General features: G+C 30.8%; 1 protein-coding gene across 4 annotated transcripts in view; it reads right to left on the bottom strand.

Annotated features, from left to right (window-relative positions):
- The window catches only part of ken (zinc finger and BTB domain-containing ken and barbie protein), an 86,248-nt gene extending 67,553 nt beyond the window's left edge, over nt 1–18,695 (bottom strand). Inside the window, exons 1-2 of one of the 4 annotated variants that reach the window (XM_085947815.1) lie at nt 18,325–18,695; nt 7,816–8,299 (exon numbers count right to left, since the gene is read on the bottom strand). The gene's annotated coding sequence lies outside the window, so the exon portion shown is untranslated. Of the gene's footprint in view, nt 1–7,815; nt 8,300–8,663; nt 8,965–18,324 lie in introns of those variants that run through there. The other 3 variants (XM_085947813.1, XM_085947814.1, XM_085947816.1) reach the window with 3 other exon arrangements.
- Nucleotides 18,696–19,221: the final 526 nt, after the last annotated feature.

The raw sequence follows: 19,221 nt of genomic DNA, 5'->3' as shown, positions 1-19,221 counted from the left end.
TATTTAAAGCTTGGTTGATTTCGCGCGTGTTTAAGTCAACCAATAGGGGAACGTTCAATATTGAAAAGGACGTCTCCCATGCTGTAGCATCTGGTAAACTTATGACAGTGCCACGGAAATATGTGCCTTATGCGGGATAAATTAAAAAGTGAAGTACAAGTAGCGCTAAGTCCAATTTTATTTTGCCTATATTTATTACATTTAAGAGTTTATCGGCTGAAACAAATTGCCATTTGGTTCTAATTTCGACACGGAATACAACGGGAAAAAAATCTCACGTTAAAACAAATAATTGAAGCTAGAAACATAAAAACGTTGTTTCCCGAAAATATTGAATTGTGGATTTGTCGCTTTTTGTAATTAGATGCCTCAATTGTCCAATTTGGTTCTTGAATACTCAATATACCACAGTCAACGATTTCAAAAAAAACATAATTTTAAAGTGAAATAAATTAATCTCAGGGAAATTAGAAAAAAATAGGTTTTTGTAAAATCATATTATTATTAGCCATAGGCGCGTACTGCTGAGCGAGCAGCCTCGCGTAGTCGCGACCCGATCCAATCGTTGTCGGCTGATTGATGCTCAAAGGCGCTGTGCGCGGCTGCCTCGCGTGGCGTTAATTTTGTTGTGAGCCGGTTCGCGAGGCTGCTCGCTCAGTCAGTACGCGCCTATGAGTATGAGTATGCTGTTTCAAATCATAAATATATTATATAAATAATACTTTTATTATTGGTATCACAATAATAAAAGTTTAAAGATTAGGATGAATAAAGATATTTTTTTCAATATTGTCACCCTTTTTCTAATTATTTGCTATGAGGAAAAAACGAGTTGGTTCGAATTATTATAAATATACAAACATAGTATTTTCGAACGCTGTTCGGTATGTATTTATACGTTTTTATGCTACATTGACATACACGAGAATTCAACTTATTAATACAAAAATTTAAATTAAACAATAACCCGAGTATTTATCATTAGTTTTTTTATTCGTAATAATCAAAGTCTGGCCGATTACGAAAGTGGCCAATATTCTCCAAAGTACGAATTGCAATACCGAATGAAAACAATATATTATTATATACCGGTATTTCGGTATTTCACATAGAATAGCGGTAAGTAGGTATTCGTTAAAAATATTTTATCTCACTGCCGACAACGTTTCCGTTCTTTTAGGTCATCTTGCCAAAAAATTGTATTAGGTCCAAAACCAACGTCAAAAATATGTAGGTGATTTTTTTGTCATCTTAGATAGTATACTTAGACTATAGATACAATAGTATAGTTTTTTTTGCAATATCTATTTATTTATTAAGTAATACGATTATTTTATATATAAAATCGGTATTACGTTAACGATAAATATGGATAGCTTTAACGTATTTCTAGTCCTAAGGGCCAAGCCACAAGGTGCCGCAATTTTCAGCAAATTAATGCAAACTTGTACATTCTGGCTGACTTGAATATTGGAATCAGTTAAAATCAGACAATATCCACCACAATTTGCTGCAAATTGCAACGCCGTGTTGCTAGGTCGGAGTTTGTCAATATATTATAACAATATAAGCGAGGTGTACCTACCTACTTAATTTTTTAAACATTTTTCTGTATATCCAAATTTACGCGTAATTACAAATATTACATCTATAAAATAATATGTACTTAATACATTGAATAATATACATAATACATTTTGAAGGAAATAAATGCACTAGGCTATATAATATATAAATGCACACTTGTGACAAAGTTTTAATAATTCAATTTTGGGAAAATAATTATACCTAAGTAAGTATTCCATTCCGCATCAAAAGTAGCAAGCAAGCATAATATTAAACCTACATTTATGACAAGGTACAGTAAATGTAAATAATATCCAAGTGAAAAATTATGGGTAAGATTGCAAAGTAAACTCATTTTAAATGGTTTTTATCACATTGGATGTCATTTTACTTACATTTAATTAACGACTTTTGGAATTGACACCGAAAACCTTTCAAGTGACTTTTAGTCATTTACGTAGGTACTTACCAGTAAGCTATTAGTAAGTTCAAAATGATTTTTTCACCGTCAAACAATGAGAAGCAAAATTAAATAGGTTCTTGATCTATTATTTAGAATGAAGTACTAAAGTACGTAAGTATATAAAACGTAAGTTGTGAATATTTTTATTTATATATTACATTTAATCTATATTACGTTTAATTGTACATTTTAAGCATAAGAAAATTAGCTAAAATAGCAATAATATAAAAACATATAGACCACTTCGCAAGTATAGGTACCTACTTAGGTAGGTAATGTATTTCAACTCAACTATCTTCATCGATTGAATATACTAATTTAAAACTATATCTACCTTGACAAACCGTTACGAAATAAGTAAGTAGATAATAATTAATATAAAGTAGATAATTCATCAATTTTCTAATTGGAATGATCACATTTCCATTTCGAAAATACTCCCGTTTATATCCAATATATATTATACATATATCAGTTATCTACGTCGGAAAATAATCATTTAATGACATTTTGGATCTCTTTCACTATTAATTTTGGTATGATCACAATATTGAAGCTCGATTGATAGATATAAAAAAGAATAAAAAAAACATAAAAAACTGTGAATTAGTCAAAATTATTTACAATACAAAAGACAAATCTAAATTTTAATAATAAGCATGACCATACAATAATATGTGATAAGTAATAAGATGGGATCCTCGAATTCAATTTTTAACTTTTTTTTGTTACTTTTAAAGTTTAAATATTAAAAAAAAAAACAATATATTTACTCGTAGATATGTTACTATTCATTGAATAGATAACTTCAAAACGTAAATTATTTAAAAAAAAAAATAAAAAAAAAATGTTTCAAATTGCATACTTCGTATTTTCCCGCTAATGCCTCTGGCAGGCGACGTATTCAACTTATTAATGAAATAAATTATGAGAGTTATATATCTACATAAGTATTAACATAATAATTACATATAAGATAAGTAGGTAATTTTGAACATCATAATATTACGCATTTCACGCGTAAAAACCACGTCTCTTAATTTTATTGTGTTCAGTCTCTTTCGATTTATTCACATTTACTACGAGTTACTAGGAGAATGATTTCACACATTTTGAAAGAAACAAGCACAATTAAAGATCGCGCTTTAAAAATCAGCTTATCTACGTAACGCAACTCAATACTTTTCCAATACACTGCCAGTCTGCCAAAAAATCATATTGAAGACGATTACGACTTTTTCATACATAATAATATTTTTTATATCTTCGGTAGAAATATTCAAAACCACCAAGAGCACATTATGCCTACTTGATAGCGTCTTGTTACTAGATACCTAGGTATTTCGCTAGAAAAAAAATTGTAACATTATTCTGTTTCATTGATTATATTTTAATATTTCAATTTCCAACCTATATTATATTATCATCACTTCAATGCAATTTAACTTCGAATATATAACAAATAATACACTGTTGACATATGTATTATATTATGCTACTATCACAATATGGGTCACTTTAGATCAAATCGTATTTCTGTGATAGTTATGATCATTTTGAAATACGCATAGTCTAACAAACTGTCAGCAAAAAATGTTTGATAATATAAAAAATATCTTCAATTATTAAGTATCGAAATGCAGTGTTATTAACTTTACTCTACACACCATCCATTTTTGATCAGAATTAATTATTATTTTAAATCATTGAAAAGTATCAATCTTTATAGAATATCTGCGTGATTTTGAAAATACGATAACTTTTTCCTTGTAAAGAGTTTTATAGTCTACGAAAATCTTCCATGAATGTGTTAAAATGTGAAAAAAATCATCAATACGGTTGTTCTTTTCTACCAAAATATTGCTTATCCGCTTTGCTGTTGGTGTAATAAGTAAATACTATGAAGGTATATAATATATTATGTAACCTAACTCTAAATAGCGAAGGATATCAAAATAATATTAGATACAATTATTTTATTTTGAGACTCCAAACTGCAAATAAACATCGACTAATCTGTGTTCAACATATTATTATTATTGAATGATTGGAATGCACCAATTACAATTCCTATTAGATTAATCCCTACATTTTTTAACGAGTGGAGGTAATTTGGAAAAAAAATATCTTACTCACATTTATATTGTACGATTTAATATAATGTAAATTTTACATTTTTTTATACTTTGTATAGGTACCGCTTAATCGGCTAAATGAAGTATTGCACAAATACGAAAAAAGTATAAGTAGCTTTAATTTATAGGGAGATATAAATTTTACTGTCTAGAAAAAATCAGATTGTCGTACATATTCGTGAAGTCAAGAAAAATATTTATTGGTAAATAATGGTTTTAGTACCTACATGGGTAGTAATTTTATTATTTTTGTAGAAATAAATACCTAATATGGAAAACGCTAAATTTTAAATATTGGGTTAGGTAATTACTTACGTACTTTCGGAATTTTATATTATATAAATATTATTAAGTACAAACCTCAGTAAATATAATAATTTTATTTTAGAGTCGATAATAATTTGACGATTTAATTGACATTAAATAATTATATACATTCAATTCAATGAATATATATTTATAAACAATACATTGTGGATATGTAAAAATTTTAAATTAAGTAAGTAGGTAGGTGTCTACTTATCTTTTTGTTAGCAAAATGAAGTTAGGTGAGCCAAGAGTCCAAAAATAAAAATCGTTATCAAAAATAAGTATGGAGTAGTGACTAGGTATCACACACAATAAGTCGATTTCAATATTATTTGGCACTCGTAGAAAATAGATAAGGGACGTTACAACATATTTATACAACGCAATACTCATCCAATAATATACTATTTTGTAACGCTGGTACCCTTGAATAATGGCGTCTATTACTAGGATAGGTGATAGGCAGATAGCAATCGCAGTGGCGTTATTATAATTATCCAATTAATATTATATTTAAATCTATAAATAAATCTTTTAAATGTATAGTGTTAAGTGTTACTATCTACTTATATTTAAGTATATCAAACTCATGAAAAGGTAGTACTTAACACAGTCAATATTTACAATGTTATACCTAATTACTATAATTTTGTCATAGGTACCTATCTCATATGCCAAATTTGACGACCAAAGAAGAAGTAAATAAAAGGACATTTTTACTTAAAACAAAATTCAACTACGGATAAAAATGCAATTTACTTCGTCCATTCGCTACCAGTCACATATTAGGGAGGTACGGCTAAAGATCAAGCCATACGGCACTGCAAATTGACACAAACTGCGTTGTCGCAATGTACCGTGTGGCTTGGCCCTAAGGTGCACTCTCACATTTTAGATTAGCAGAAATTAATTTATATGAATTCAAAAAAAACAAAATAGTAGCCTACCCACTATATTTTTATTATTATGTGATATTAAGTAATAACAATATCATTATTGTATATGTAATTTAAAAAATATACATATTTCAAAACCAGTTATGGCGCCCAAATTGAAAATACTTACAATCCAATGATACCATATTGAAACAACCATTTCAAGGCGAGAGAAAATCGGAGATTTCAGAATCTTCACATTTATGGGAAAATGGGAAATGCGCTCAAGGTCCGGTTTCGTCAAAATAAAGATTGTAATAAGTTTTTCAAAAAAACAATGTAGGTAGTTATTAGATATCTAGGTACGTTATTTTGATTCCAACCTCGTAAAAAATATTAATAAATTTATAGGTCATAAAAATATTTTAATCATATACCTTTCAGATGGAGCATACAGACAACAGAGCTTGTTGCCAACTGTCATTCATAAAAATATGCCAGATAGAGTAAGAGAATATATTAAGCTAGTTGGCAGAATAAAATACTAGATTTTCACAAAATTTAAAACAAACTAGCATTTCATAAAGTAAGTAGGTAATAATTATGGACATTGTTGTCATAGTTGTCATTGAAGAACTTATTGTTTCGCAGATAACAAATAATTCATACAACTAAAAGTTAATGCAGGTACAAAATTTGGATAACACTTAAATTTAATATCGTATGTTACATTTCTTTTATTTTATTTGCTAAGTTAGGTCAGCATGTTGATTTTAAAGCAAATATGGTGTACTTAATATTCCTGCAATTTTTATAAGAATTTTAAAGCTGCCATACGTCAGATGTGTATTTTGCAAGAAAAGGGCGAAGTTGGCAACGCTGGTACGTACCCAAACGTAAACGTAATATTATTATAGCTATCTGCAATATAATAATATTGAGGTGTATATACTATATATACCTACTAGAAAGTTAAGGGAAATAGATATTTTCTTTTTTAACTTTTATTGAGTAATTGCCTATAGGTACTAAAATTTTGTCAATTTGACTTAAATTTCCTTTAAGCTTAAAACTCATTCAATGCGGACCTGTTAAATATCTACTAATTAATTAACACATTTAAATAACATGCTAATTATATCGAATGGCCATCAGGTACATATCCGGAACGAAGGGTTCCGATTTCTGTTTTTAAACTAATTATAAGGAGTTTGGCTCCAGCTAAGTATAGGGAAAATAAAATTCTGATCGCTAGTGAGATATCAAGAAATGTTATTATTATATACCTATGTGTTTTCAGTCCTTTTGAACTTTTTGTTTCATCTGATTTTTTAACAAAATGATATTATTATATTCAGTATTCTAACATGTACTGATTTTATATGAATCACTATTGCAACGTTTTACTTTTTTATTGAATCACGATCAAAGGTGATTATGTATTATCATTTAATATCTATGCCTTTCCATATATGTGTTTGTAAAAACTAGTTACTATTGTGTACTGCACAGTGTACACCACTGTAAATAACATTGATAAACCTAGAGTAATATTTTTATCAGTAAACTTGATAACTATTTTTTCACCAATATTGTGGAAAACCAGATTCCATTCACCAATTCTTACTTACGCATACTTACATACTCATATCCATATTTCGACAAAATTATATTAATATAAAAGTAAGTACAATACTCGTACATAGATATTGACAAAGTGAGTAAATAATTCATAAATTGAATATTATTTATGTATAATAAAATGAGGTATCTTTATTATTCGAGCACTTTTCGCTAATGTTAATAAAGTTACAACATAATACATGCATAGGTAATTTCCTTGTATAATTGGTACGATCCTATTATTTTTCAATCGTTGTCATCAATATATTTCAAATATGATTCTATTAGAAACAATAGTTTTTTTTATGGTAGGTTATTTTCATACATTATAATTATGTTTCTTGTTTATTCCCTACATGCGTATTATTAAGTAAGCATAACGGCGAATACTATTATCTTACTATTACCATACATGTGGATATAAATTATAAACCAATATAAATAAAAGTTATGTATTTATAATCTTGATGTATGCATCGCAGGAATGTACCCGTTTAAAAATAATGTTATAATACTATAAAGTGTAAACTATAAAGTCTATACTATAGGATAAATAATATGATTATAAGGTAATAATAAAAAATAAAACAAATTAATATCCTCTTTTCCTACGGATTCTATTAAGCTAAAAATACATTAAGTAATTTATTATTAGTATTCCGTCCAAAAAATTCTTTCTTCAGTAGGTGTGTGAGTTTGAGCTATCTAAGTATCTAGCTAAGGAAAGTGCACAGGAAAACATAATCTGGCCATTATCAACAAGGAAAACCGATAGTTTATTGTTTTTTTGAATACAGTATTTCGAAATAAAATAGTATTGTACTGCTGTGTTTTGTATACTTACGGTTTTTGTAGCAGCAGAGTAATATCCTTTTTTCGTCAAGAAGACGAGGCAGCGGTAGGTGTATAAGCCATTCACTATTTCGGTTATCACATTTGCCGTTCAATTCGCACTATTATTTCACCGGCATTACACTGTTTTCACGCTCTTTCACTGTAAATAATTATTTTCCCACACACTCTCCTCAGAGATGGCTTCCACATTAACATAAGTTACGTGTAAGAAATCCAAGACGCTATCAAATATCTTAATGGGTAATCGGGTCTGGGAATAAAAATAACAATTATTATCTTTCACTGAAAATGAGCACTGAATATTTTTTTTCGTATTCACTTATGCAACAAATGTATTCAACTTATATTACTTTCATCTGCATTCCGAGACACTTTTTGGAAGTTTTCATTTTTGTTTCACTATTAACTATTAGAGTTCATATTACACAAGCACTCTTTATTTTTTTTTAACTTGTTTGAACTCAGTTAACGATCTGAAAACAAACAAAATAATATTAGTATTTAGAAATAATAAAATATTATTTGATAACTTGATAAAATGGTATAGGTAAAAAATATTTTCCGAATCATTTGTTTTTATTGTGCATGTTATTTTTAGAAACTTAAAAACAGTTTTATTATTGTAGATATTAAAAGCAATATCGTATGTAGTTTTGTGGATAATTAGAATATATTTACAGTACAACACCATGATGCAAAAAATATAACCGTATGAAACGTTAATATGAGGTAAGCGTACATTGTAACCGAAACACTTCATTCAAATTTCTGGCGAAAATAATTTCTTATCACAAACACGTGTTGACGTGTAACTACAGACAAATACAATTATATTACATTATTATCGCGAGAAGTTTGACGTTGTTGGGTATGAATCAAACACAGCGGTGTGTCATGCTTTCAGTGAAAATTATATTATTGTTATCATGGCAGATAATCAGCGGCCGCAATTTTCAGTTCACCCGCTGCTCGATTTCTCAACACATCGCACGAAAGTAAATATTTCAACAGACCGCCACGTTTGAGTTAAGTTTGGCTGGCGTAAAAATTAAAACCGCGTTGCACGCAGCTCAGCCAACAGCAATCGCCTCTTCTTGGAGTGGACTTACGACACCACTGAAGTCAAGCCATCGACTGAACAATAAACTGAAGCTGAACCCAGAGGCCTGGGAAAATTATATTACATATTTTACTATTGGACAGTACATTTCGTTCAGTTACGTTTGTGATTCACAATACTTGGAAGACTACACACGTGTATCTGGGTTACACATTTATCTGGGCGCATTTCCTCGCATATTATAAAATATAGGTCAACGAAATGCGTTTTCCTATAAAACAAACATCTGTTAATAAAATATATGAAAATTGCAGACTATTTAATTTTAGGACATAATATAAAGTGCTTTACATTTTGAATATGAGAAAAAATCAATGAGTGAAATGTTATGCATATATAGCAATGTTTTTAATAAAAAACAGATTTCATATTTTTCTCTTTTGTGGTAAGTATATAAAAGTAGAATGATAAGAAATTATGAGGCTATGTGGTAAAACGATGATGTATATACTTATTTTTTGTCGTTCTATATGTGTTCGAATTATTAACGGTTCTTGTCTATTTAGTAGAAGCCAGCGGCAAACAATTTTTAAAAAAATACTCGATTATTTGTTTGGTTAGGTTAGTTTAGGTTAAGTTAGGTTATCGTTCTTGAATTCATGAATTTTGCTGAAATTGGCAATGACAAATACCGCTGTTCCCGCCTGGCTTCCAGTAAACAGACTTGTACCGAATTAACATTGATATTTTTATTCAAAAAGGTAGCTACATAATCTTTTATAAGTATGTATTGTATTTTGTCTGAGTTTTTAAAAATACAAAATGAAAGTGTAACTACCTACTTACACATTATCTGATTCTGTATCGATCAAAAAACATAAATAACAATAAATTCTCATTGGTTTTATTTTTGGGTCATCGTTGCATAAAAGTGAAAATGAGAAAACTCTTTTCAGTCGTTATTTATGCGCAACCTTGTCCCTATTATCAAAAACGAAAAATACAAAAAGAAAAATTATTTCTAAAGACATTTCATAATGTTTTCAAAGCTATTTCACGATATTGGATCTAGGTACTAGTTAGATATAGATAATACAGCGACAAGTAAAGTTGGTAATAAGCAACAAAATATACTACATAAGTACTTACTTATCATATAAAAACCTAAAATATTTATATGTACCTATCTAACTATTTGCAGGGCCGTCAAAAAAGTATTGATACTTTGAAATATCGATAATTTTTTACCGATACCGGGTATCGATAGTTTTTCTTTCGATATGACGTACCTACATAATATTTGACATGCGTGATATTATTAGAAATCATACATTCTAACTAAAATTTAATAGTAAGTACTTACTTGGATATAGTAATATGGATTTTTCGCAGTAAATTCCTCTGTTTTTCTTTTTTTAATACTATTTTCTCTTTCTTTACTATTTTAATCACTATTTATTTACATACTTTCAATTAATCATAATATAATTTATGATAACTACGTTTATAAATCAGATCATTTACTTAGGTAGGTACTTACTTGGATTTTTAAAAATACATATATTTTTCATCCACAAGAAATATAATATTATGTTTATCTTGGATACCTCTACGACAATAAATGACACCTCGCACGTAGCGTTAACGCCTGACACCACAGCACCACACCACATTATTAAAATATATTTATATAATGGTTTATAAAAATTCACTAAAAAGTTACAAGATAACCATATTGTTTTGGAGCCCAAAACGAAAATATTAATTTGACTAAGTATATTTTTTACTGATTATGATATTGACGTAGAATAAGGTATCCCCAACCTAATCCCCGACGTAGAGCAGAGCCGTAGAGAATGCTATCAAACGGCCTGATTATCTGGGTCACGATCTTCAATCATGAGGTACTGGCGATGAAGAAGTGAGTGTACTTAGGTGATCTAATTTAATTTAAATATCTTAGTCAATTGCTGGCTGCTAATAAATGATACGTGCTTAGTGTGTTTTGTATCAACATTGTGATGTGAACGGTGAAATAAAAATGCAATGGTATTGTAGAATTATGTCATCCGATAGCTATTGCATATGATATATTGTAATGAATGCTTCAGTTAGTCATACGGGAGAAATTCAGCGATGCATGTAGCGCGGCATATTAATGACAGACTGGTAAATGTGTCAGAAGCAAATCCAGATACGGACCCAAGGACATACGCCGAATGAATGATTTAACACGGCTGTTAAACTAGCGCCCTTACTAATTAGATAACTGAATATTATTTCAAAATATCATAAATACAATTCATTAATAATGAAGAAGTAAACAAATAACTTAACACTATATTTCGCCATCAACTACGTTGATTTATATCTTACATCTTTATTAATATAGCAAATTCATAAAATGAACACATTGAACAAGTACCTAAAATAGAATTATATATACATGTATTTAGTAGGTAGACTTTGTAGGAAAACGTATATGTTATTATGATACCTTGTCTTTTCTCATCTTATAAATTAACATAGAATGACCACATAAAATACATTACTACCATAAAAAAGTATATTGTTAATGTCGTTGTGTTAAAATTGAGAATAAAGCCATACTTTCTATATCAGATGCCGTGGTTTTCAAATAATTATTTTGTCAACACACGCATTATATCTTCAAATTTAAAAGATCATAAGTAAAATATATTCGGTTAACTATTAAATGGAGTTTGTATTGATTCGAAATTTTGGAGAAATTACAACATTTTACGTTCCGTATTTTATCCCTTGATATATTATATTAAGTACCTATATTTTATGACAATTGTATTTATTATTATCTAAAGGTCAATTCTATCACATTCTTACACGGTATCATAATTAGGTACAAATATGCGATGTTCCTAGTACGAAATCAACAGAGTATCTAGGCAAAGCTTGCAAAGATACCCAAAATTCTTCATTTTCGACCTTCACACAGCACTCCGGCCTTAAGTATATATTATTTTAATAGTGCAAAATAATAAGTAGGTATTATTAATTTAGGTAATTCGACCCTGAAAATATTATGTACATTACAGCAATCCTGAAGGATATAGCCGGCCATGCATAGTGAAAAGAATTCATAAACAATATCCAATTTAGTGAAAATCATTTTCATTTCATGCTTTGGTAAATATGCTTTGTCAAGCTGAAAATATCAATCAAGAAATTCGTAAGGAAAGGGAAATAGAGTTTTCTTATAGTTTTTGCTTGATATAAAACGTTTCCATGATTAATTAAATACAGAATGAAAATATCGATCCATAATGATCATTCTAAATGTAATGATAACCGGTTAATTATTATTATGAAAAATATGAAGTAAGTACCTACTTAATTAATATTGGGCGTATTTACTTAGACGATCGCTCGTTTCTTTGTTAACTTGAAGAAAGGTAGTATCTACGCAAAAAATGGTAAAATGTATTTTTATTATGTCACATGTACCTACCTACAATTTAATTAATGCAAAACTTCAATTGGCATAGAATTATAAAATTTTAAAATGCACAGGGTTTTTCATTATATTATGTTGTAAAAGATTTTGGCAAAGGAGACTTTTCGGCCATATCCAAAAACAGTTGTCATCATTTAATAATAAAGAATATATTATATTAGTAACCATGATAATATAGGACCTATGTAATCGTAACAAAACAAAGTACGTATGTACTTATTTAATTGTGATTGATCAAAAGAGAATAACTACTTAACATGTATCCACTATAAGTAATTGACTATCAAATAGAAATGCGATTAGATAATGATATAATATGTACGAATATAGAAGTAGATGAACATAAAAGCAGTCGACCGAATTAATTTTGAATCGCATGCAGTCCATTGTCATGACAAATTTGGTACAACTGAATTCGAGAGGCTTGGCAACTACTTGGTCGTCGCGCGACATATAGATCACGCTTTACAAAATAATAATCTACTCTGCCACTACCGCAGTGATGCCTAACCAGGGTTCCGCGAGCTCTTATAATAATATATCGAAAATATCCGAAGTTCCAAACGAATTTCATATTTTGTCACCTTTTCCATGGGATTTTTAAAAGATACCTACTTACTTATGAAATTATAACAATATATATAAGTACTCAGGTATTAAATCCTGCTTATTTAAGTTTCATTATTTTTTTTAATTTTTGTCAATCTATCTACTAAGTTTTTGAAAAATGTTTAAAAAAATCTACACAAGTTCTATCTACTACTTTTTTTTGTACATTTTACAACATTTTGAAGACGGCCCAGATTTGTTACTTACCTACTTTAATCTTTTAACGTTTACTATACTGGCGCAGACGAAAATCTTCTGTAAGGCTATTCTAACATATTATTACTCCAAACTCAATAAAAAGGTGATAGATATGATATGTCGTATTCAGAAAGTTAAATATCCCGGGAAGTTAACTGTCAGTCGTGATATTTTTAACACGGCCGCCCATGACTGCGTTAACTGCGAGCTGTCGAATGCCGTTGAGTAACACAGTTAACACGCCTTCATTGATATCAAAACCATCCCATTAGAATTCCAATTGGACTTTTTTATCTAATTGGAGATTCAAATGGGGTGCATTTGGAATCAAGTAAGACGTGTTAACTAATATTAACAACTAATATTATAGATAACTGCCTTGAGTATGTATATTATAATATAGTCTGCGAGCGTAATGCTGAGTTGTCGACGTTAAGCAGCTATTCTGACAAGAAAAACACGTCGCGTGTTCTTTCTCGCTTACATTTAGGCATTATAATAAGAATAATATAGGTATTATGATTTCTCACTGAATGAACTAAGGTCATCGAAATCGGCCTCTTAAAGTTAGGCGCGTACCTAAGTATGGTTCTGCATCGCGCTCTAAGCTGCCTTGTTTATGGAATTGCTCCGAGTAATATCCGTGTTATTTTAGAGCAATACAATTGAATACAAATAACAGAAACGTGTTAACTATTTAGAATTGTTCAAATGAGTAAACATTTTTTTAAACCACCATTTTGGGAAAATAGGTACTTACTTTTAATATGTAAGTACTAGTTAATAATTCATACTTAAGTTTGATTTAGATTTGGAATTTTTCTATCTGAGGAATATTGATGTGTTACCATGATTGCAATATTATAATTACGACCCATTATATTAGTAGCTTCAATTTTCAAAATTTTTGGTAAAGAGTAAAATTATGTTGAAAATGATTTTAGAGCAGCGTGTTATAGTAACACCAGTGTGTTTCTCATTTTATGTTATGTCTAATGCAATTAATATGCATTCAAATTATTTCAAACTTGGAACTATGGAGCAATAATACGTTTTCGTGTTTTACTAAAAAAGTATTTTTTAATCTGATTGCAAAGGTAAGTAAGTACATCTTTTATTTGGAAGTTTGCAGAAGTCTGTGAGTCGTTAAAGCAAATTATTATGGTTTAAAAAAGGAGTGTAGAATAAATTGAGTGCGTCGAAAATTTAGCACGGTTGAGAGAACATGACATCATGCTTCTATTGTGAGATTTTATTTTTCCACAGGAAGAAAAATCTTTTCAACCTATACAGCAGGCGTATTCAAACTGTGCGCCGTGGCGCCGCAAGCCAGTGGACAAAAATAATTCAAGACTATACAACAGATTAATAAGTCGCCATAGACCAAGACTTTGACCATAAAATGCAAGAAATACAAAGCCTCCGGAATACCTTCTTACTACCACACCCAGAAAATACCTAATGCAGATCCTTACCGTTCCAGGAAATCTTAATATAATACGCTGATGCACGATTAGAATGACAGATCCCATTATTACACTAGTTTATGATCTCTAATGCCTCTTTTTACGACATAGGTACAATAATTGTTGTGAATATCACTTAGGTAACCTTAGCAATCGCTATCAAAAATTCTTTCAATAACATCACATGGATTCAAGATCTAAGAGAAATAAGTGGCTAGGAGGTCATAGTTTGCTTGGAGGCAGTAAATTAAAAAAGAAATTGGAAATATGAAACTTTTGATAGTATGTTACGTTGAGTCGACAAATTTTCAGACTGCGGCGCTAATAAAATTTATGTCAGAGACTAAAAATAATATTTCCCTGTACATACTAGGTATATCGAGTCTACTTTGCTAACTGACAGCAAAAGGACTATCTATTTTTTAACTGCACTACATCCATATGATTCTGAATATACACATTTAAAATAACTTTGTTATAAATATCTGCATTCTGTGAAATTCCATAGTATGCCACGCCTATTCGCGGAAATGGCTATGTTACCGTTTTTATACATCTATGTACCTATTTAAAATTTGATTTGTTGTAGCTTATTAATTTGATATACTATGTAATATTTATCTTAAAATTCGCATTCCTAATTTTTCCTAATTAATGAAATGATTAGGTACCTATTATACCTGCATAATTAAATTATTGTGGATCCCATAATAATATATTAAATAAAGTATTAGTGGACAATTAACATACGAGAATTGATATTCTAATACTTAAACCGGAATGTGGAGCTTCGAGTTAGTAATAAAACCAGATTTATATGTTTCGATACTGTTTGCTTGCTTGCAAAACAACAAACGAGTAAATGAACTGGTTTCCTATCATTTGCTCGAAATAATTATGTGCCTATATTATATTTTGTTCCTATGTGTAACCTACCCATAAACTAGTAACATACACATAGATATTCTATTAACAATAATGTAAGTAAATATACATTAAACTACATAGCTAAATAAATTATATTATTAGGTATAGTGTATAATATAACTACATAGGAAAATTTAATATAATGTAGAATTTCTCTAGACTCTATACATATTTAACATTACCACCATATACAGGTATACTTATAATAATACTACCTGGTGAAAAAAAATCGAACAAGATCGATCATATCTTATTGGTTAGGTGGTACCTATTTACCAGGTACCAAACGAACTACATATTTAATTTTAAAATATATAATAATATTGACATAAATCCATAAATGTTAATATTATAATATATACAGGTGGTACTTTATAATTTATTTATCGAACTGTTAATAAATTCGGTACATACCTATAAAATGATTTTATATACTCCGAATTTTCCTGTCATTACAATAATTTATAGATTTTACCTTTAAAATATAATACCTATATGATGATTTCATATAACTTTTCAATAAGGCTTCCCCATAACCGACTTGTACCCATATTATTATACAGTGGCGAAGGGTGGAGGTAGGCTGTTAAGATCCGCCATAAACAGTGCACAATTAACTTTTTCAGACATACATATTTGTTTTTATTAAAATAATACTACAATTTACAGATAGTGTTGGTTAGTTTTTAAAATTCAATTAAGCCCTGAGAAACCAAGCCATAATAGATAATAGTCAAAAAATACATGTCTATCTATAAAATATCTAAAATTATGCAATTAAATCATACATAACTTTGAATATTTTATAAATAGAATAATATTTTTTATTTATTATAGTTTGGTTTAGTCAGGGCTCAATGAATTTAAAAAATTAACCAGCAATATGTGTAATATGTATTTTTAATCCAACGAAAACAAATAACTATGAATGAAAAAGTATACTCAATTTTGTCGTATTGCCCAAATTAGACCAAAACTATTATGGTTTCGTTTATGCATGGTTTAATTGATTTTTAAAAACTAACTAACACCATCTGTAAATTGTAGTCTTAGTTCAATAAAAACAAATACATATGACTAAAAAAGTTTAGTGTGCACTATTTATAGCGAATCTTAACAGCCTACCTCCACCCTTCGCCACTGTATATTATATAGGATTGGTTATTCGCCATCCACTCAGCTCATTGAGCTAATGCGCCGAGTCCAAACAAACGCAGTGAGTGAAAAAACAACATGTGAATTATATTATCTAGTCGTATCAAAGGGCGAGCACTCTACCCTTTTCTTCACGCTGGACGCAAAATTTTTATAACCTGTTGTATCAATGAAAGTATCACCTCTCCCTTTGCCTCTAATTTTTTTGGGAAACTTTCATTGAGTAATTGATATGTGATGATGATTGACGATTTAGAATCTAGCTAGCTGCTAGATGATCACGTTGGGTAGTTTTCATGTATAGGTACATACAAATACGTACAATATGTAACTATGATACAATTGACTCGATTTTAAAAACTATGATTATGAACAGGTACCTATGTAAAATATTTAAGTAAAACGCGGTAACTGATGTGCCTAGTATAAACATATTTTTCCATGATAATCTGAAATAAAAAAAATGTTAAAATTTATAACGATTTCTCAAAAGTTTACCGTCAAAACCAAACGTTGGTAACTTGTTGTGAGATATCGGATACCCCTACCACAAATCGCTGGCAATTCTGAATTGAAAGTGAATTCAATACACACGGCAATAGTTTATTGAGGTCGGCCTCAGGTTGTAACATTTATAACTTTTTCTGTACCAAGCGATTCCACAATTTTGCACAATTATTGTTTCGAAGGCGCCTTACACAAAGAGCTCGCAGTCTGTTGCCTTTGCTTGCATTATTACAATTTTAGAAAACGTTTCCTCTGAACGCCGATTAGAAAACTATCCGACGATTTATTTCTGCGCGACTGGTCACCCTTCCGACACAAATTCGCAACAGCTGTTTCTAAAAGGTGTCTTAATTTTAACTTGTGATGAACCATATTTGAATAAATAACTTAACTAGCAACAGAAGTAACTAAACAAAATAATGACAATCGCTATGAATGAGAAAAATCTTGACTTCACTTTTATGACACTGTAAATAGCGTAAATGAATACATTGCTTACAGACGATACGTAGGTATGTACTTAAAGAACAGGTAAGTACATACGTTATTTACTAAATCAAAATATAAATATACTACAAAAACCAACATAAGGGATTCTATTTTTAGAAATAAGTAAGTATACAAACGTGACATAAATAGGTACGTGGTAATTGGGTAGATAGATACGTTTCCCTTTTTGACGAATGAGTAAAAAATACTAAAGCAACAGGTTGTCAGTAAATACTGAACTGATAACAAATTTGACCGATTTATTGATAATAATGCAATTGTTAACGCATTCGTTAGTACATAATAATACTTAATTTTTAATTGAAAACACTCAAATGCATAAAATAAGTTTACGAAATATGAAACGGCGTTTCTACGTTTCGTTCCAACAATGCACGAACTTTTACTTTCAATGGAGGTTTAAAAAGTTGTTGCCGGCGTTAAACGTTCTGTGAGTTAACCTACACTAGCATGATTATTAATTAATGCTTAAAAGTCATGTTATATATATTATGAATTTATAAAATATGTAGGTGGTTATAAATTGATGAAATTCTTGATAATGGCAGGAGTTTCCCACTCGGCAATTGTTACCATCCAGATATTGTTTCATGACATCTCATAAAATTTTCACATGTGGACACAACAGGCATTATCATTATCACATTCTAAAAAAATATTATCCAGGTGGTGAGGCAATTAATCCTTCTCCATTTCTTACCGGATAAAAAACAATAACACATCGAGAAGGGATGCCGTAGACGTACTCGTAAATACGTCTGCACTGGTCGTGCATTTGCGCGCGCGCGCGCGGGTCACACTGTGTTCACCGTAATCCGAAAAGACGCGGGAGGGGGTCGTGACACGGTTGGAAGGGAACGGGGACGGTTCGAGCGGCGGGGGCGGCCCATGTCGGGGCTCGTCGGCTCGAAGCGCGCGGCTCGGGGCTCGGGCGCGCGCGAACTGGGGACTGCGGCCCGCCGCCCGCGGACTGCGACCCGGCTCTCGGCTCTTGCGCCACACTCGAAAGTAAAAGTGGCCCCGCTCTCGCTTCCCCGCACCCTGCAGCTGCCGAGACTCTGCAACTCAGCAGTGGCATTTCTCCCACTTTCGCGCCCCCCGTTGCACCGCACTACCTTTTTCTCACTTCTTTTTCTTCTCCCCGATTTCAAGGTCGAGTTGCGTAGCCCGCCTTTCGCTTTCGGCGCACCGGCCCGCTCGTTTTTTCTCTCTCCCCGCCGCGCGCATCTCTCGTTTCATTTTTTTCTTTCTTGCGTGTATTATAAAATCTGTCTCGATTGCGTGCAGCAGGGTTCGCTTTGTCCAGCGAGCAGCCGCAGCGCTATCGTGGATGTTGCGACAGTCCCTGCGAACGAACCGGGTCACGCATAAATCGTGTGGCAAGTTACGCAAGCGAGATCGCTCCCGCTCTTTCGTCACAGACACTCTGTACTTTGATGGCGATGACGATGACGAGGCGCGACGGCGAAT

This window comes from Rhyacophila brunnea, unplaced genomic scaffold, assembly GCF_057557595.1.
Source record: "Rhyacophila brunnea isolate RB1 unplaced genomic scaffold, BYU_Rbru_1.0 scaffold_2, whole genome shotgun sequence".
In the NCBI taxonomy this organism is placed as follows: Eukaryota; Metazoa; Arthropoda; class Insecta; order Trichoptera; family Rhyacophilidae; genus Rhyacophila; species Rhyacophila brunnea.
Note: the sequence above shows the minus strand (reverse complement) of the source record. Positions and strands in the feature narration are given on the sequence as shown.